Source organism: Lepus europaeus, chromosome 9 (assembly GCF_033115175.1).
Source record: "Lepus europaeus isolate LE1 chromosome 9, mLepTim1.pri, whole genome shotgun sequence".
Lineage (NCBI taxonomy): Eukaryota > Metazoa > Chordata > Mammalia > Lagomorpha > Leporidae > Lepus > Lepus europaeus.
Window position 1 is genome coordinate 108843259 of NC_084835.1, and position 21391 is coordinate 108864649.

The 21391-nt window shown below is 40.3% G+C and overlaps 1 protein-coding gene and 1 pseudogene across 1 annotated transcript in view; both read left to right on the forward strand.

Annotated features, from left to right (window-relative positions):
• LOC133766380 (large ribosomal subunit protein uL30-like 1) overlaps positions 1 to 17204 on the forward strand; it is a 62794-nt pseudogene extending 45590 nt beyond the window's left edge.
• The window catches only part of CDH20 (cadherin 20), a 236552-nt gene that overhangs the window by 156130 nt on the left and 59031 nt on the right, over positions 1 to 21391 (forward strand). The gene's annotated exons all lie outside the window — the stretch shown is intronic.

Below are 21391 nucleotides of genomic sequence, written 5' to 3' on the forward strand. Positions count from 1 at the left end.
TAGAACCCAAGCAGTCCTGCTCACATCACATCAAGTCGCCACCACTGGAGAACATGATCCTGTAGATATCACCTGTCCCTTCTCTGTGATTATTCTCATTAGTTTATTTTTTCATTTATTTTAAAAGTAGGGTTACAGAGACACGAGGAAGAGACAGAGATCTTCCTTCCACTGGTTTGCTACACAAATGGCCACAACAGCCAAGGCTGGGCCAGGAAGAAGCCAGGAGCCTGGAATTGAGCATCCCACATGAGTAGTAGGGATCCAACTACTTGAGCCATCTTCTGCTGCTTTCCCAGACACATTAGCAGGGAGTTGGATCAGAAGTGGAGCAACCAGAATTCAAACCAGCCTTCATATGGGATACAGAATTGCAGGTGGCACCTTAACATGTCGTGCCACACTGCCAGCCCTGATTATTCTCATTATTAGGTTGATACGTATCAACTGTGTCTGAGAGCAGCCATGAGTACACCACAAGTTCAAAGTGAAACTGAGTTAAAATTTTATGTCTTTACTTCTCACTGCATGCATGGAGAATAGAAATGAAAATCGTGGTAGCCCAGATTCTCAAATTCCTATTTCTCCCAGAAATAGCTCTCTTTTTTCTTGCAGTTATAAGAATTCAAAACATCAAGATTTGCTAAGGGTGTTCTATAAAGGGGAAATTTCATTTCTCTCTCTCTCTCTCTCTCTCTCTCTCTCTGTGTGTGTGTGTGTGTGTGTATGTGTATGTGTGTTTGGGAAGGAGTTCATAGTATTAAAGAATATTGGCAAGTCTTTTTTTTTTTTTTTTGACAGGCAGAGTGGACAGCGAGAGAGAGAGAGAGAGACAGAGAGACAGAGAGAGACAGAGAGACAGAGAAAGGTCTTCCTTTGCCGTTGGTTCACCCTCCAATGGCCACCACAGCCAGCGCACTGCGGCCAGCGCACCACACTGATCCGAAGCCAGGAGCCAGGTGCTTCTCCTAGTCTCCCATAGGGGGCAGGTCCCAAGCACTTGGGCCATCTTCCATTGCACTCCCTGGCCACAGCAGAGAGCTGGCCTGGAAGAGGGGCAACCGGGACAGAATCCGGCGCCCCGACCGGGACTAGAACCCGGTGTGCCGGCGCCGCAAAGCAGAGGATTAGCCTATTGAGCCGCGGTGCCGGCCAGCAAGTCTTTTCTAAGAATGTTATTTTTCCTCTCCTTTTAACATGTCTAATGCTGAGAGCCCTTTAGAGGATATATTCCTCCAGTATCTCCTTATTTCCCTTTCTTGTTCCATTAAAAGTCTTCCAATCCCAAATCATCACAGTGCAACTGACTCACATAATATACTGTCTTTCATACCTCATACATCGTGTCCAGGGGACTTGCCTTACTGAAAGTGTCACTTCAATTGCAGCAAGCTGGCCATGGACCATGACCTGAAGGCCCCATGACCATTTATTGTAAAATATCGCTTGTGGGTGATGCTAATGAAGTTCTTCAAGAAGCCACATTTGCATAACTCCACATTTGCTGTGTCCCCTTAAACACTGCTGATAAAAGACTAGCTAAAGTATTCTTTATTAATTTCTTCCTTTATTTCCTTAATCTCTTCCTGTAGAGTAGAAACCAGTCCATTCATTCCCCTGCAGCATGTCCCTTCCTGACTACCCAAAACCAAACACCCCCTCCCACAAAAAAAAATGCAAAAATTAAATGTGGTAATTACCTCCAGATTTGGAGGTTTCTATGCAAGCTGTTTATGACATCCACAAAGCTGGGAAGGAACTGCAATAGCACTGCGCTTCTGGAAAGATGAAGCCAATTTCAGAATCCAATTTTCAAAAGGAAATGCCATGTTTGTTTCATGTCAGCCTCTGCTTCAGATCAGAAAAAAAAAAAAAAAGAACAAGAACAAGAAGAACAAAGCTAAAACCGTTGGTCTGGCTGGTTATTTCCCAGCAAAGCAGGGGCAGATGGAAAGCGTTCAGCTGGCGGCAGCCCCTTGTCTTGTCTTATCTTCAGCCACTTAGGAAGCAGCTGAGCAAAGCTTCACCTTTGTTGAATGGGAATTAACACACACACACAAACACACACATGCACAAACACACACACACCTCCATATATTTTTATAAATAAAATTTTAAAAAATACAGACTGGGCTGTCACACAGACAGGTGGTCTGGCTGCCTTCGCCATTCTGATGCACCAGACCAGGCTGGCTGCCCAGTTTGGCAAGGGCCCTGCCTCCTCTCCCCTCCCAGCCATTCTGTAGTGATAACACAGTGCACAGCCTTGGTGTACATGTGACCCTTGAGCCCAGCACAATCTCTTACTAAGGTGAAGGATTTCTGGAAGAGAGCCGTGGTATACTGTAGATCTAGAATCAATCTCTAGAGTATGAATGTGTGTTTGTATGTCAAAAGGGAATCACCTAAACTGTCATGTTTGCCCTTTCATTTTCATAGATACATTATTTCCAGCTATATACCCACATGTGGAATGAATGAATGAATGAACAAAAATATGCAACAGGGGATCCAGATATATCACAGATATCACATATGATGTAGATCAATAACAGAGATTCTGATAGATTTGCACATAGAACAAATGTAATAATGAGTTTCATTCATCTATATTCAGAATTCTTACCAGAAACCATTTTTCTTATAGCTAGCTGGTGAAAATCATTTGAACCAGATACTGGTCTTCACCAGACAGAGAAAGAACACAAGCACGGATCCTCCACATCCTTTCATGCTCACCTCTGCCGGCTGCCTGTGTGAAAGCTCCACCAACACCCCTGCACATCATACCCATTAAAGTGCCTAGGGCCATGGGGGGAGTGAAGGGTGCGGGAAAAGGCTTGGTTAGTTGGGTGATTACAGGGTGACATCTTATCATCCCTGTATGCAATGTATCCCATCACTGTCGTCTACAACACAACTGGGCACTGGGTATATCCAATCTATTTCTATGCTATATTGTCACTGGTCAAAAAATGACCATGTTCCCCTATTCCCTCCATTTTCCATCTGAAAAAGAAAAGGAACCAATAAGCCTGAGCTCAATTTGTTCTGGCAATTATTGCAAACTCCTACTGTGAGGGAGGCTCTTCCTTTTGGTGCGGAATGACATGCAGCCATCCAGAGTCTAAACAAAAGGAAACCCTGCTTTTCTCCAAGTGTGTTCAGCCATGTGAAGACTTATTGGCTGAGATGCCTGCCCATTCACATCTTAATGGGAAAAAGAGAGACAAGAATCTGGGGGTGGGGTGGGGAGGGGAGGAGAATGAAAGACTGTCAAGTGACACCAGCTACAGAGGGATAAAAGCAAAATGTGAACTTGGTGAAGGGGGAGGAAGGAAACAATTTTGACCATAGGACACTAGATCACTGATATAATGCAGACATGTGCATGTTCATACTATCTAGATAAAATATGCTTTATTACCAATAAAGGTTAGTATAATGACACTGAAAAGTGAAACTGAAGAAAGTTGTGCTTGGAGGCTGGATTACAGTGCCTGCCTCTTCCACCTTCTCCCTCCCTCTCTCTCTCCCCCCACCCCATTGTCCCTTCCCCTCCACCAATGCACAGCTGCACATTATTTCAATTACATGAAACTGTTAGGATGAAATACCACCAAGACGCATTCTAAAGCATAATTTCTCTGAAATAAGTATGTAACTTTATTAAAAAGCCAAAGTACCAGCCAAAAGGTGAAAGAAATATATTACATTATGATAAGAGAGCCTTTAAGAAAAGGCCGAAAGAACACTTCTTTTTGAAATGGCAGATGGTGGCTTTTATAACACTGGAAAACAGGCGCCTTTTTCTTAATACTTGTCTTTATTCTCTACTCATGAACAGAAGGAAAATGTTTGTAGATATGGTAAGGTCACTTTAAATAAAGGCCGTCACAAACATTTCTATCTGTTGTCAAAGGCCCTCTTCTTTCCTCCTTTCAACTACATCTAATGATAACTGTTCTGTTCTCCAACAAGCCCATCTACCAGGAAAGCAGTTGACAAGAAGGAATATCAGAGTTAGGTCCATGACACACCAGAAATGATTTCCCCCAGCAGAAGTCACTTCTTTCAGAGGAAGGAATGAAATTAACAAGGCAAAATTAAGTAAATCTTAAAATCTGTTATTAGTTTTCCCTGAAGCCATAATGGAAATTGCGGGGTGGGGGGGGGGGGGAGTGGTGGTTACGGATTCAATAACAACATGCATTTTTCCCATTATGGAAAATGACTTATTCAACAAATGAATCATTAGCGAATGATCCCTCTGGTCTTATGGAATGCCACACACAGAAGCAAAAGGAAAAGTTTAAGACAGAAAATATATTTATAAAGTTGTTTAAAAAAAAAAGTGAACCACAATCCCCAATGAAATTACCTCTTACGGCAATTAAGAGAACTTTTGTTGGAGCATTAACAGCCTTAGGCAAACTCAACAAACCCATTCCTGGATGCCAGTAATGATAGATTTCTTAGGGAGTATTATTTAATTAACAATAATTTGAAAGAGCAGCTCAGCTGAGATACTGCATTTACTTACTGGAAACACTAAGCAATGATAAGTGAAAAAGACATGCAATTTGTTAGCCTTCATATTATCTTTTATTTCTGAAATACATAAGTAGCTGATAGGTATTTGCCACTAGATATTTTCAGCTGTCTGGGAGGCCAACATGTCGAAAGAACTTTAGCTCTCACTGTACAAGGCTGTTCGTAGTCCTTTGCCGTTAAAATTCTGTTAAGAAATCCCCCAGGGCCTCAAATGTCCAGGGCCATCATGCTTTGTCCTTCCCTCTTCCAGACAAGGGCAACTGCCAGCTCCCCTTGCTTGTATAGGCCAGGCTGCCTCCCACCCCCATACATCATTTGCCGCTAATCACCTAATTTAAGTGATGCCTTTTGTTCTCAGTCCCTTCCCAAGTCGCTTTAGGTTGCATCAGCAACTCAGAGCCTAGCTGGGTCTTTACTTCCCCCACTGCAAGACCCCTCGTAGCATCGGCAGCCAAGGAAGGAAAACCTTCTCCCCTCAAAGTTACTGAGCTAAATTCCTTACATCCAGTGGCCTCCTTTAGAGCTGATTATAACGTAAAGACCAGTTTCAAACTGGCAAAGAGAGGACCACTTCAAGTTGTTCTACACCCAGGAGGAGCTGGCAGCAGGAAGTGAACTGCACAACTCAAGTGGCAAGCTCGGGAAAATGCAAAAAGAGTGGTGCACTCTGTGGAAGAAGAAAAGTAAGTTACCAAACCTTCCGTCTCTTCTGCTACTTCTATGACCTATCTTCACAAGATTGGTCAATGAAACAGAAACGCTGTCCTGGGAAACGAATGTGTCAATTTCGTTTCTATAGGAGTCAAACCAAGCCATCTGAGAGAGTAATTTTAAATTATTATGGGGTGGCTGTTAATTGTAGTCACTTGTGCCCATTAAAATTCCTGCCAACAGAAAATCTTTATCTTGACTTGATTTGTGATAAACTTAGAAATGAACAATCGATGTGGAACACAGTTATTAAACAAAACAAATTTCTTTCATGGTTTCTGAAAAGACAAATTTGAAATCCCAAGCAGTTAGGTCATAGTTATCTTTGGGATTAGGGTGGGGTGTGTGTAGAACACACGCTTCCATGGTGTATTAAGATTGATTTCGGGAGCAAAAGATTTTTCTCTTTGATTCTTTTCAGTCCAAAGTAACTTTCACTCAAATAATATCAAAGGCATTTGATTAAACACGTCTCCCAGCAGGATTTTATCATAGGGCATACTTTATTATATATAGTATAATCAGATTATGTGAAATGGCATCAACCAGTGAATGTCTTGTTTTGAAACAACTTATAAAAATAGATTTTTATCTCTTGCTTTAATTCTAATTTGATGCTATTAACCAATTCCATTATTTAAATTGACTATTAAGATTGGATTCAGTTTGATTTATCAGAATGTATTTCTCATTAACAAGGCTTTCTTATTTAGCCTCCTTTAAACCTTCATTTACATTTAATACTTTGAAGAGCAGCATTTGCAAAATCCTTTTTGTTAACGTGGATTAAAACATGTGGCTTGGTTCCTGTTAAACTATTCTTAGTCTTATAGTATAAGAACAAAAACTTGCAGAGTTTGTATGGGTTTCTTTGAATGATTCTTTGCTGCATAGGGAAGATGAAAAAAATCGCAGGAGAAAGAAGTAATAAATTAAATTTTGCAAAACAGCATTTACAGAAACTCAAAATTCCTTTACTGACACAGAAAAGAAATAAACAGGATTTTTACCTGCTAATGCAGTTTCAACTAGTAACATTTAAACATCTTTGTGACACCATTACATGATATTTAAATATCAGAAAAGAGGAAAATGTCAGCATAAAAGCAGGAGAGGATGGCTATAGTTTCCAAATAACAACCATTTTTCCAGACAGCAGAGTTAACAATCCTCTCTTGCCACATATGCTACCTGAAATCAATCAACAGGTCATTTAAAGAATTTTTTTACTGACACTTTACAGCAAATAGGAGCAAAAAAACTTACACTCAAGCATCATCATCAATTTACTGTGATTGTCAAAGAACATCTAATTCTTCTCGCTGTGTGCTTCTAAATTCAACATTTTTCCTATGCAAAAATGAGTAGAATGATTTAAATGCTGACTACTATATATAATCAGCAGTTTAAAATATCCTTGATTTCTAGGGATTGTAAAAGACCTGGAGGCCCTTGAGTTCTGTCCCTCACCATTTTGAGGTGATTCATTTCATAACAGTAACTAGCCAGAAAACATGACTTAGTGCAAAAATGACCCAGTACTGAGTCAAATGATGGAGGGCCAGTTGGTCAGGTCCCTCTTCCTTCCCTGTGTGGGACCTTAATTCTCACCTCATTTTAGATGATAACTTTGATGCCAAAGCTAGGCTGGACTCTCCTAAGTCTGAAACAGTTACAAAAATTCGCAGAATAGTTCAGAATAGTTCTCACCCCAGACAGTACTAGTCATTTCCACTCTGCATAGAAGAACCTCCTTTGGGACCATTTTGCCTTGGGCCCTCTGAAAATCTAGGTCTTTCATAAATCCCTTGTTAACATGGTAGAACTTCCCAAATGAGAATAAAAACTCAAGTATATATTCAATAATCCCATCAGAGGCAGACTGGACTAGATTGTTGGGGTAGGAGGAGATTCTGTAATGTATTCTGAGTGCACACGAAGAACACCTCACATGCTCGCTTGAAGGGTGGGTCCAGTTATTGAGCTAGATGACACTATGGAAAGGCCATCTGAATAAAAATAGCTCATAAAAATTAGGACATTTAACCAATTCTTGCCCCATGACTTGATTATGGTGATATAATTAGAGGCAAGTGGCTGCTGCAGCCTATAGATCAAATTAACAACACTTGTCATTTGGCCAGTCATGATCTGCTGGGGAGATCCAAGATATGGTGCCATGGAGAAGAGAATATTGAATTTCAAGCTTACAAACCAGCCATGCTTCAGCTAGCTTAGGGTTAGCTAATTCTAACATAACTTAACTCATTGTTTTCGTTCATATGTAAGTATTTCTATAGGATGGTTTTCTTACTCTCTCACAAAACTACAAAGTGACTAAATTCTGTTTCTCCAATTGGAGGGTATATGGCAATGTGTTAAGAAATTGGTAATAACTGATGTTTTGGGGAACAGCTTTAAAACCAATTCTCTATCTTCCTTCAAATTCAGCATTGCATGGTATCTCTTTGCATGAATGTATCATCATTTTCAAATCATCTATTGTCGCAAATATGGATTATTCCATTTTTGCCATAAAAATGTTATAATAAAAATAAATGTTTTTAAAAATACACATAATTAGTCCCTTAGGATCAATTTTAAAGGCATGGTACATAAAGCAAAATTGCACTCCAGGAGGATTTCATCAACCTACACTCCCCTCTAAGGCATATAAGCACGTATCCAGCAACACTGGTTAGCTTGGTCACTAAATACTACATTTGCCTATTTAATAGCCTGAAATGAAATTTTATTGCCTTATTCAGCTAATTATGGGAGTGAAGAGGTTCTTGTATACAATATTTATTGGTAACTTTTCCTCTTTTGTGAGCTTCTCTTATTGTCATTTGATCATTTTATACTGAAATGATCATCTTTTTTAACACTGAAAATAAAAGTTCCTTATTATATTAAGGATATTAAGTCCTTTAATCCTCACACATGTTGCCCAATTTTTATACACAGAAAGATAACAATTTTAATAATTATTTAATTCAATCTGTTCCTTTACTACCATAATAATATTTTGGGGAGGGTCTCCCAGTCCAGGTTCATAAAAAGAATGATCACCTAAATTATTTCCTTAGTAGCTTTTCTTTGTTTTTCCATGTCTTCTCCTAAGCTATGGAGTAATTTTTCCAAGTTGACCATTCAGTGTCTGAGGAGTAGAGATGTAGATGGTGAATAGCAGGGATACCATCTTCTCCTTCCCCCATTAATCAGTGTACAGGTCTTTCTAGATAAACACGTAATAGATTAAGGTAGAGCGTCACAAAAGTGAAATAGTTATAAAGGAAGGAAGAAATAAGATAGCAGAGCCTGGCAATTTCATAGATCTTGAAAAAGAAAGCCTAGAAACGCACAGCTCTGAGAAGGTCCATACTAACGGAATTCCACTAACTTGAGCCTTTGAAACTACAATTGTAAAACACACCAAATATTTATAATAGTTGCAAGTTTTAGAGGGAACAAAAGCTATAGAATATATGTGTGTATTCGTTGATAATAAGACCCATGCTGATCTCAGATACAAAACTAAGAAGAGTACAAACAATTATAAAGATAGGGCTATTGGAAGGCGTTTTATTTTTACTCAGTTCTTTGATGCTCATTGTGTCTATTTTAATATGTTCTTTTACAATTTTAAATCACTTCATATTTTATTAAAAATTTTTTCATATGTTTAAAAAAATGATGACACCGAAAAACATGATAAAAGGGAAAAAAATATGTTGTCCCAACCCCAAACTGTTTCAAGTGTTTGTCAATATATTTCAAAGAAATATTCTTACACAGTTATTTACTGAAATGTTCATTCTAGGTATTAGCAGTTGATTTCTCAGCAGGTAGTTGACGATTTATTTCTTTTAACACATATTCCCTTCCACTCTCCCCTCCCTCACTCTCTCAACATAGTTGTATTTCAATATTCATTAAAAGAATAATCAATGTTTACCTTATAATGCTTTAACATTGTTTTCTACTGAGTAAAGTTGTACTGAATATTTTAATTCCCTTCTATTAGAACATTTTTGGTTATATTTCTGGATTAATAATTGCCTAGTGTTTTCTTTTTTATATGTATGTCACTAATTTCTCCCAAATGCCCAAAATACCTGTCCTATGCTTATTAATAATTTTTTCAAATGCTTCAGTTGGTTTCTCAAACACTTCATTTTTCCTCTAGGGCCTCACCCCTAGGCTAGCTGCTGGAGTCTAAGACTAGTACATAAATTTTATACTTAGACTTCTCATTTCCAGTCTCCTATTTTGGATCCTCCTTCTCTAAGATCTCATCTCTTTTTCCTCACTTACTCTATCATTTTGCTAAAATACATTGAATTTTAATTTTTTAAAAAAATATTATGTAGGATCTCTGTCTTTAATGTGCTGTACACTGTTATTTAATGCTATAACTAGTACTCCAACAGTATTTTTTTCACTTTGTGTTGCTATATGGGGGCAAACTGTTGAAATCTTTACCTAATATATACTAAACTAATCTTCTGTATATAAAGAGAATTGAAAATGAATCTTGGCCAGTGCCGTGGCTCACTAGGCTAATACTCTACCTTGCGGCGCCAGCACACCGGGTTCTAGTCCCGGTCGGGGCGCCGGATTCTGTCCCGGTTGCCTCTCTTCCAGGCCAGCTCTCTGCTGTGGCCAGGGAGTGCAGTGGAGGATGGCCCAAGTGCTTGGGCCCTGCACCCTATGGGAGACCAGGATAAGTACCTGGCTCCTGCCATCGGATCAGCGTGGTGCGCTGGCCGCAGCGCGCCAACCGCGGCGGCCATTGGAGAGTGAACCAATGGCAAAAAGGAAGACCTTTCTGTCTCTCTCTCACTATCCACCCTGCCTGTCAAAAATAAAAATTTAAAAAAAAAGGAAAATTAATCTTGATGCGAATGGAAGGGGAGAGGGAGCGGGAAAGGGGAGGGATGCGGGTGGGAGGGAAGTTATGGGAAGGGGGAAGCCATTGTAATCCATAAGCTGTACTTTGGAAATTTATATTCATTAAATAAAAGTTTAATAAATGAAAAAATAAATAAATAAATAAAATACATTGAATTTTTCAATAGTGGTACTGGGTTCCAGAAGGCAGTGGGACAATTTTCATTGTAGACATTCATATATAGCCAAACTATCACTGAAATATGAGGGCAGAGTAAAAACGTTTTAAAAGGAGATGTGAATATAGTAATATATTAAGGACTGCAGTAAAGAGGAGATTGTGTGTTCAAGAGAGTGGGAATTACTGAAGAACGGGTGGAGGCTGACTTTTAAGATAATCAGAGTGGAGGCCGGTGCCTCCACCTGTGGCTCTGGCATCCATATGGGCGCTGGGTTCTAGTCCCAGTTATTCCTCTTCCAGTCCAGCTCTCTGCTGTGGCCCGGGAGGGCAGTGGAGGATGGCTGAAGTGCTTGGGCGCCTGCACCCACGTGGGAAACCAGAAGAGGCACCTGGATCCTGGCTTCGGATCAGCGTAGCTCTGGCCGAAGCAGCCATCTGGGGGGCAAACCAATGGAAGGAAGACCTTTCTCTCTATCTCTCTATCTCACTAACTCTGTCAAATAAAAAAATTTAAAAAAAAATGATCAGAGTGCTGTGGAATAGCAGGTAAGGCCACTACCTGCAATGCCAGCTTCCCATGTGGGCACTGGTTCAAGTCCCAGCTGCTCCACTTCCAACCCAGCTTTATGCTATGGCCTGGGAAAGAGGTAGAGGATGGCCCAAGTCCTCCTACACCGCTTGGGAGACCTGGAGGAAGCTCCTGGCTCCTGGCTTCTGATCCGCGCAGCTCCAGCCATTGCGGCCATCTGGGGAGTGAACCAGTGGATGGAAGACTCTCTCTCTCTGCCTCTTCTTCTCTCTCTGTATAACTGTGACTTTCAAGTAAAATAAATAAATCTTTTAAAAAAAAAAAAAAGATGATCAGAGAAAAAATATCTCAAATCACACACACCCCCAAATTAAGAAGGTAGACATATGGACACTATGAGAGACAATGATAGGATCAGCCCTTGTCTAGACTGTTGAGGAACAACTTACTATTTTATTCCTTTTAGTATTTTTGTTGTTGTGGTTGTTGTTGTTGTTGCTCTGTTTGTTCTACATAAGACCGCTGGTTGAACTCTGTAACCAATGCACAATCATTCTTAGGTGTTTAAAATTAACAGAAAAGTGATCTATGTTAAACACAGGAGTGAATAAGAGAGGGAGGAGATATATAGGTTGGCACATGCTCACTCGGACTTACCTCCAATGGTGGAACTAGAAATGTGCCAGGGGATTTCAAATCAATCTTACCAAGGAGGCAGGTACCAATGCCAGCGCACTTGGTAAAGTGATGAGTATAAATACACAACCGATCAAAAAGATAGGGTATGTGTCGAAGAGATTTCACAAATAAGACCAGTGTAAGCAAATAATGAAGGATAGAATTAAAAGGGAGAGAATGATCCTGTGGGGGAAGCAGGACACACAGCAGACTCATAGAATGGCAAATACCCAAAACAGCACTCCTGCCTCAGAATCAACCCTTGGGACATTCGGATCTGGCTAAAAGGTCCATGAGAGTCTCACAGGCATGGAAAGCCATGACACGGTGGCAAAAAACAATCTAAATGAAAAACCCTGGTGAACAAGACCCCAGCAGAAGGAACAGGCCATCAAGGAGAGAGGCGCCTTTCTCTGAAGGGAGGAAGGAACCTCCACTGTGACACGGCCTTGACTAAACAAGTTCAGAGTCGGTGAACTCAAGGGACTTCCATAGCCTAGACAGCTCATAGCAAGAGTCTCGGGTGATTGCTGACGTCATAAATAAGAGCGCCAATTGTTAAATCAACAACGGGAGTCACTGGGTACATGCTCCCCACGTAGGATCTCTGTCCTTAATGTGTTTTACTATGAAACTTAAAAAACACTACTAGTCGAACAATACCCTATACCTGTGTGGTTGTGTGAATGCAGCCTGTTGAAATCCTTGCTTAGTATATACTAGGTTGATCTTCAGTATATGAAGGTAACTGAAAATGAAACTCGATAAAGGGTGGGTTGGGAGAGGGGAGGGCCACGGGAGGGAGGGAGGTTGGGGGGGAAGCCACAACAATATAAAAGTTGCACTTTGTAAATTCACATTTATGAAATAAAAAATAAAAAATAAAGAAGGTAGACATATAGACCACTGGAGATAACTTGATAGTCATACCCCTTTAGCTAAACAAGTGAAAATGTCACAGACTTCTAGGCCACTCTAATTGCCTCCAATCCTAATTCCCTCATAAAGTTTCTAAGCATTTTTAAAATGTTTCTTTTTTTTATTTTCACCTACTTGAAATACAGAGACAGAGACAGAGAGGAAGAGAGAGAGAGAGAGAGAGAGAGAGAGAGAGAGAGAGAATGTATCTTGTATTCACTGGTTCACTCCCCAGATACCTGCAACAACTAGGACTGGGTCAGGCTGAGGCCAGGTCCCTAGAACTATATTCAGGATGGGTGGCAAGGGACCAAGCACTTCAGCCATCATCTGCTGCCTTCCAAGATGCATTAGCAAGAAGCTGGATGGGAAGTGGAATAGTTAGGTCTGAAAACCATCACTCTGGTATGGGATGTGGGCATCCCAAGCTGCAGTTCAACCTGTTGTGCCACAATGCATGCCATAAGCATTTTTTAACTTTACCTGACAAGTGATCCCAATGTTATAAAATACTTCTGACATCTGAGGGTTAATTATATTTTCTGCTCAAGAACAAAAATACCACATGTAAAGTCTTACTGGTTTGTGGTTTTTGTTTTTTGCTTTTTTTTTTTTTACATTTGCTGATTTACTATCTGATTATTTATGCATGCCTCTTAATATGTTCACTAGTGTGTTGAGAACAGACACTAAAATCAGTAAGGGAAAATATTAATTAAATAAAATTAAAACTTTGAAGGCAGAAAGGATAATCATTTCAAACTATTAAATATGTTTTTAGCATTTAAAAATACATTGGCACTCAGTCAATATTTATTAAGCACCTAGTATGTTGCAAATATTGCACCAGGAATCAAGGATACATGGATTAAGATACTGAGTCTTCAAGAAGCTTACAATATGGGGGAAATACAGACAAATTAGCCATTATAATACAGACTAATGAAGTACCATAACAAGTACAGATTATTTTGAGAAGATGGGCAAAAATGGAAGCACCTAGGGAGTAAAAATAAATTTAATCTGTATTTGTGTAGTGATAATCCTTTAAAAAGATTATCTTCATATTTCAAGCTCAAAAAGGCTAAACCAATCTGTCCAGTGTCACAACTCAAATGGCAGAACTAGAGTTGGTCTTGAACCAAGATGTCCTGATTCCTAAACATATGCTGAGCTCTAAGAGAGTTTATTATTTTTGTGAAAGCATGTATTAGAAGACAACTTTTTCTTTTTTTTTTTAAACTTTTATTTAATGAATATAAATTTCCAGTATACAGCTTATGGATTACAATGGCTTCCCCTTCCCATAATTTCCCTCCCACCCACAACCCTCCCCTCTCCCGCTCCCTCTCCCCTTCCATTCACATTAAGATTCATTTTCAATTCTATTTATATACAGAAGATCAATTTAGTATAAATATTTCAACAGTTTGCACCCACATAGAAACACAAAGTGAAACATACTGTTTGAGTACTAGTTATAGCATTAAATCAAAATGTATAGTACATTAAGGACAGAGATCCCACATGAGGAGCAAGCGCACAGTGGCTCCTGTTGTTGACCCAACAAATTGACACTCTAGTTTATGGCGCCAGTAACCACCCTAGGCTGTCGTCATGAGTTGCCAAGGCTATGGAAGCCTTCCAAGTTCCCCGACTCTGATCATATTTAGACAAGGTCATAAAAGACAGGGTGAGGATAGTAACCAATGATCCTAAGAGTGGCCTTAACCAGGTCTGAACAATTATACAGCATTAGGTGGAGAAGAGGACCATCAGTACACACAGGTTGGGAGTAGAGCCATTGGTGGTAGAGTAGAGGTTATGATTACAAAGGAATGAGGCCCAAGTGCACTAGACAGGGTCTAGAAAAAAGAAGTCATTATTAGAGGAGCTAAGAAAGGTGCTGTCTAAGCTACAATTAAGTTTTCTGATTGAGAGGCAAATAGAACCTGATAGAAGGGGCTTGATAATAATCTGTTGGGCTTTAGACCTTGTAAGTTAAGAGGCCCAGACCTATCTATCTCTTCACATGGGGTATATCCTAAGGGAGGTGTGAACCTCCTAGGGGAAGGCACTCTGTTGACTTTCATTACTTGGCTGGCCTGGGAGGAGAGCTGGCCAGGTAAAGGCAGGTGGCATCTCTAACAAGAAATTTACAGTTCTGCCTGCAATGTTGCTGACCCTACTTGACCATACCCTCAGCTGCAGTGGTCACTTTGGAAGTTGGGCTGAGTGAAGGGCTTTTCAGCTTAGAGCCAATAAGATCTGTGGCTCTGACCTGGACATCCTTCGACTCCAGGGCAGGTCCATTTCCAGTGATCCAACTCTTGGCAGAGCTGCCAGGGCTCTTCACAAGCTGACTTCTGCTGAAGCCCAGGCTTACCACATTGAAAGCCACTGCAGTGGACTGGCCTGTTAGGTCTCCTTGAGGGCAGATCACTGTACAGATCAGCCATTAATAGGCCTGCCACCCATTGCTTCTGATGCCGAGCTTTCTTTTCCTCCTGGTTTGTGTTAAAGCAGACCAGAGGATGCAAGTCAAGGGAGTGCCCAAGTCCCATCTCTAATCTTCGGTGGCCTGAACTACAAGTCTATAGTCACAGGCATGTTCTGTAGTAGTTTTTCTAAGGTAGACAATGCCCATGAGGAAAATTATATTCTCACTTTAAAACTTTCTTTCCCTTTGGTCTGAAAGGGAGGTTTTTTTTTCTACTTACTGTATACTTCGCTGATGGCGTTGTGAATCTAGCTATGAGATTATTAGTTAAGTTCTTATTTTGGCTATGCTATTACAGAAAAATGTTGGCCATCTCTTATAAGGTCTAAAGATTAAATTGTGCATCCTACAGATTCCTTCATAATAGAATTAGTTCCCTACCTTGAAGAGAATAGAGAAATGAAAGAACAAGTTGGGCTTAGAATAGAGAAATGAGGGAGCAAGTCCTAGATCACTTGCTGACAATAGCAATATTACATGAATACTTAGCAAACCGTTTCAACCCTTAGATAAGAACTTAATAAAGCATTTACCAGAAGGAGAAGACAACTTTTTCTTTAATAAAGTAAATAATAAACATAAGATTTTTGTTTTGTTAGGTAGTTATTAGAAAATTTTTCTTCTTTTTTTAAAGTTTTTTTATTTGAAAGGCAGACAGAAAGACTGGGAGAGAGGAAGAGGGAGGAAGGGAGAGACGGAGGGAAGGAGGGAGAGAGAGAGAGACAGAGAGATCTACTAGTTCACTCCCCAAATGACCACAACAGCCAGGGCTGGGCCAAACTGAAAGCAGAAACCTGGAATCCCATCCAGATCTCCCATGTGGATGGCAGGGGCCCAAACACTCGGGCCCTCATCTGCTGCCTTCCCAGGGGCACTAACAGGGAGCTGAATCAGAAATAGAACAGCCAGGACTTGACCCAGTACTCTGAGGTAGGATGCTGGTGTTGCAAGGGGCAGTTTATTCTCCTGTGCCACAACAGCAGCCCTTCTTCTTTAACAGATCACCTAGTTGCCTTCTTGTGTACACTTCTAACATATGAGAAGAATGAAAGATGAAACACCCACTATTCTAGTGTGAAAGTAGGGAGGGTCATGTAAAAGAAACAACATCTGAGAAATGGCAAGTCCAAAAGTCCTCAGAGAAGTTCAAGTTCAAGATATACTTCACCAAGCCAGCCCTAGGGAAGTCACTTACAGCAGGTATAACACTGGGTCAGCCAGCCTGGATTCAGAGTGGTGAGTCTGAGAGAGGCAAAATTTTCTCTAAGGGAGAGGAACTCACATTTCTTATGCCCAAAGCCACTTTGAAGTTTTGGACTAAAAAGAGAAGTAAAGTTCTGGCCTCTTTAAATAATCAGGCACAGAAAGATGAATTTTTTATACCTAAGTCTAAAGCCAAATTTATCACCTTGCCTCTGACTAGTGCCTCCTCCCAGCTTCCTGCTGTAGCCCACGCCCAGAAGTTTAAGTCATCTTTTTCCATATCCTCTTTCCTTCACAAGAAGTCAATTTGCAAGTGTTAGGGACTCTGCCTCCTCCAGGCTTCAGAAATCTCACCAATCTCTTCCTCCCGTGGATCCTTGGTGGAGGCTCTCCTCACCACTTTTCCCTGCATGCCCAGCTATTTCTCTCACCTCCTCTCCTGCAACCCTACTAAGCAGATTTAATCAGAAACTGTTAGCTGCTCACTGTCAACAAATAAATACATGTCATCCGCTTCAGTACTAGCAAAACTCATATCTGTGGTTTCTGTCCATATTTCCTGGCTCATCTCTCATTGCCTTTCTAAATGGACCCTATTGTCCAAGCAAACTAAATTATTGTTCTCTTAGGTATACCTCCGCGTCCTGCACCTGTTCCTTTGCATCTGCATTTTCCTTCACTGGGAATGCCTTCCTCTCTATCCTTCAAGGTCTAGTTCATACACTACCTTAAAACTTTTCCTCCCTGACAAAAATCATTTCCCCCTCTTCTGACTCAGCCTACTGCTTTGTTTTTAGGAGTCCTGTGGCCCTCATCCTAAACAGTTTTGTGTTACAGTTGTGTATGAAGACTACACTGTGGACTCACTCCAAGGAAGAATCCTAGTTCATTCTCCTAATGGCTCTGAAGCATTGGCCAATGGCCATAGTGGAAATATTCACACCATGGCCAATGTCAAAGAATTAGGAAGAGATGTACAAATCTGCTCTCTTGAGTCAGTAGGAGCTGAGCCCTCCACTGTGGTTTTTGGAAAATGAAAAAATAAGGCCATTTCAATGAATTCTTGTAAAACAATAAATGACAAAATACGTGTAAATTATTTAACACAGCCTGAAATAAACACTTCCTGCTGTTACAGAACTATAACCAGGGCTAGTAATATTACACTGTTGCCTATTTCTACCACTTTTACCACTAGTATTAATGGTACTCTCTCTCCCATGAACTGTAAACTCCTTGACGAAGGGAAAGGGAATTAACATTTGTTGAGCACCTATTATTTTTCAGGCACAAGGCTTAAACCCCCTGTCAAACATTATACTGGAAATCTCATGTAGCTTTTCTCACTTAGTTACCCTGTGAGAGAAAGTCTAAAATTATATCCAGTTTGTAGATAATAAACTGAGACTGAACGAGTTTCAGTCACCTACTCAGGATTACAAACTCAGTTTTGTCTCTTCATAATGTATTCTTTGATAAAATGTGTTTGATACTCAAGACTTAACTGTTACTGTTAGATGCAAATTTACCTTTGCCAAAAATTCTCCTTCCTGAGTATTAACCTTTATGATCCAGGGAAGACTAGCTTCCTAAAGTCACATACAAAGACAAAGGTATGAGAAAACCTTGAGTAACAATTACTTGTAACTTCTTATCTAAGAACGTTTGCCAAAGAATTACATTTAAGATACATGCTTTTTTCCAATGAAGCACAAATGTAATGAAATTATAAATGTGGCATAAGACTAGAAATTAGTGAGCATGTGGGATGACTCTTAAAAATCAAAACTTATTCTTATCTAGCTGGAGTCAGAGGTATTGCCCATGGACTGGGCTATAGTTTCATTAGCTTGATTAAAAGTGAATACTGGAGGAAGGGTAAAGTAGGTCAAGACTTGCTGACTCCTGGAGGATTAAAACATTTACTAGATACTAAGTATTTGTGAAAGGATCAGTAGGAATCTATTTGCCAGCCTAGGAGGCTATGGAAAGGAAGACAGAGCACCTTCGACTACAAAAATTGATTATAATGAGAATGAAAAGCAAAGAGGAATTGCCCATGAACTCTAGTGAAAGAACTTCTAAAGTAGAAATGCCTTTATTTGTGACCTGAGCTAGGGAATTTATAGCTAGAGAGTTAACATTATATAGGACACACAGCAAGTTGTATTATAGGACTGATTAGGGTTTTCAAAACCAGCTCTCAATGACCTAATTCAAGCTTGCTACCCCTTTTTTGCTCCACACATGTACACATGCACACAAACACACACACACACATTTACATATCTCTTATATCCTTATATAAGATATAGTTCCTGAAATGCCACCTTATACCTTTCCTTCACTCACATCTACCCCACAGTTCCATTTATGAGCTTCCCAGTCCCATTTACAAAGCAGCCCTCCCTCGCCTCAACTGGTTTGGGTGTTGGAAGGAAACAGAGAGCAAGGAGTGCTGGGGAGGAAAGATGTCAGAGAACTGACAAAAGCTGGAGTGAATCCTAGCAGAACTGAACTTTCAGGCTTGGAATTGCCACTGTTTTTGAGGAACCTAGAGAAGATGGAACTCACAGAAAAGTAATGAAAAAGTAAGCAAGGGTGATGACCACCTTTACTTGGAAACCTCTATGGAAATTAAACACTCTGTTTTTCTTCTCCAGTTCAATTTCATCTTTTAAAATTGTAATAATCATCATTCCTCAAGTCAAAACACATTACTAACTTGCTAACAGCTTCTTTGAGGGGTAAAGAAAGAAAAAGTGAGCACATTGTTTTTTAAAAAAGATTTATTTATTTGTTTGAAAGGCAGAGTTACAGAGACAGAGAGAGAGAGAGAGAGATCTTCCATATGCTAGTTCATTCTCCAAATGGCCTCAACAGCCAGAGATGGGCCAGGCTGAAGCCAGGAGCCAGGAGCCAAGAGCTTCTTCTGGTCTCCCACATGGGTATCGGGGCCCAAGCACTCAGGCCATCTTCTGCTGCTTCCTCAGATACTTTAGCAAGGAGCTGGATCAGAACTGGAGCCTCCAGGACTCAAACCAGCACATATAGGGGATACCAGCATCACAGGCAGCAGCTTTACTGGCTACACCACAGCTCCATGGGTCAATTTTATGCAAGCTAATTTTAAGATACATCCAGGGGCCCGTGCTGTGGCACAGCAGGTTAACGCCCTGGCCTGAAGCGCTGGCATCCCATGTGGGTGCCAGTTCGAGACCAGGCTGCTCCACTTCTTATCCAGCTCTCTGCTGTGGCCTGGAAAAGCAGTGGAGGATGGCCCAAGTCCTTGGGCCTCTGCACCAGCGTGGGAGACCTGGAAGAGGCTCCTGGCTCCTGGCTTAGGATCAGCACAGCTTCGGCCATTGCAGCCAGTTGGGGAGTGAACCAACAGATGGAAGACCTCTATCTATCTCTCTCTCTCTGCTTCTCCTCTCTCTGTATAACTCTGCCTTTCAAATAAATTAATAAATCTTTTAAAAAAAGATACATCCAGTTTCAGAAATGTTAAGTTGGAAGGAGGGTATTGTGAGGCAAGTGAAAGTTCAGGTGGAAGAATGGACATGAGAGTACAACTCCAAATTCAGGAAACTAGTACCTGGATGACTTCTTTTGGCTCTGTCAAGGGCTGGTTGCCTCTGTAGATAGGTGACTTTAGACTGGCTTGTGAATGGATGGCCACAACAGAAAGATGGAGGTTCTACTCACCTAATGACTGCCCAAGAGGAAATTATCATAGGTAAAATCTTTATAGCAAATTAAAACGACTTCTCATCAAAAAACTGTCTCACTTTTCAGCATACAAAACCCTTTCCAAAATGTATCTGCAGGGGTGTGTTTTGGGCGGTAGCACAGACTGATGATCCAGGCAAACAGATGATGCAGGAATGTTGAAAGTTTGTTTACAGGGGTACTTAAAATACTTAAAGAAATTTCACCATGGGAATATTATTTATGAACAATACATATCCAAATATATGATCATCGTATGTATTTTTCACTCCAATTTATAGCCATTATCACCTGTGCTCTGTGAGGAACTCAGTACTCTGTACTGAAGGATTTGGGCTCCTGAGTAAAATGAGGATCTTTATATTTCTAAAGAGAGACCTTGATTGAGGAGTAGAATAACATTATGATATTGTATTCTGATTTAATGCTGATGCACCTTATGGTACCCTGTCATGTTTTGTTGCTATATCTAAGATCTCTTTTCTTTTTCCCATTTAAGTGCATTTTTGAGGTCCTTTCTATTAAAAAAAAAAAAGTGAGTGCATAAGAGGCTTAGCTGCCTTAAGACCATGACAGCAATGTCCACATTATCTGAGTGACAGCATTAGTCCACATTAGAACGTTAAGACACCCCTCCTCACTAACAGAGCTGGCCGGCTGCTTCTACAAAGACGTCAGCTGAGCTTTGCTGGGTGGTACTTCCATTCACTACAAAAAGCTCAGGGAAACCGGAATAATGAGAAAAGAAATCAGAAAAAGAACATAAAAGCCCAGTTCATTTCAAGGAGAAAGCAGTAACCATCCTCCCTCTACATTTTAAATATCACAATGAGTTTAAGTAACAAAATAAACAATTCACTGAGAGCACACTTTATGTACAACTTTAATTTCTTCCTACTGTGTTCATTACCAAGCTGTTTGCTTTCTTTAGGGAGGATGAAGGGGGAAAACTTCGAAAAGACTCATTTAACACAGAAGTCAATTTCCACTAATGTTTTCTTCGTGTGGCATATATAGGCTCCAAAGCAAATCTAAACATACAAATACACATATATCACCATTTTCCTTTATAAGAACAGCAATTCATCCACCTCCAAACAATCACTGTGCACAGGCTATAAGGAGAAAAACACATGAATATGAGAACCTTATCATTTGGAATAATTGTAATCGGGTTAATATTTCTGATAGAATTGATTTTCCCTTCATTGTATAAAAACAATTCTAATTGTAAAGAGAATAATGTAATCACTGTATAAAGCGGCTTTAACTTTCCAAAATGATAGGCAGGGAGCATTCTCATGCATTCTGCTTTGAGGAAGCAGACATAAAGTGCTTTCCATGAACATTGCTCTCAAGTTCTCTAACACACAAAGAGTTTACAGGCACCGTGGTGGTCTTTGTCACTGGAGGTTGTAAAGGGGGACCTGAGAGGGTACACAGACCACCAGCTTTTACAAGATCACCAGGGCCCTGCAGGTCCTAAAGACCC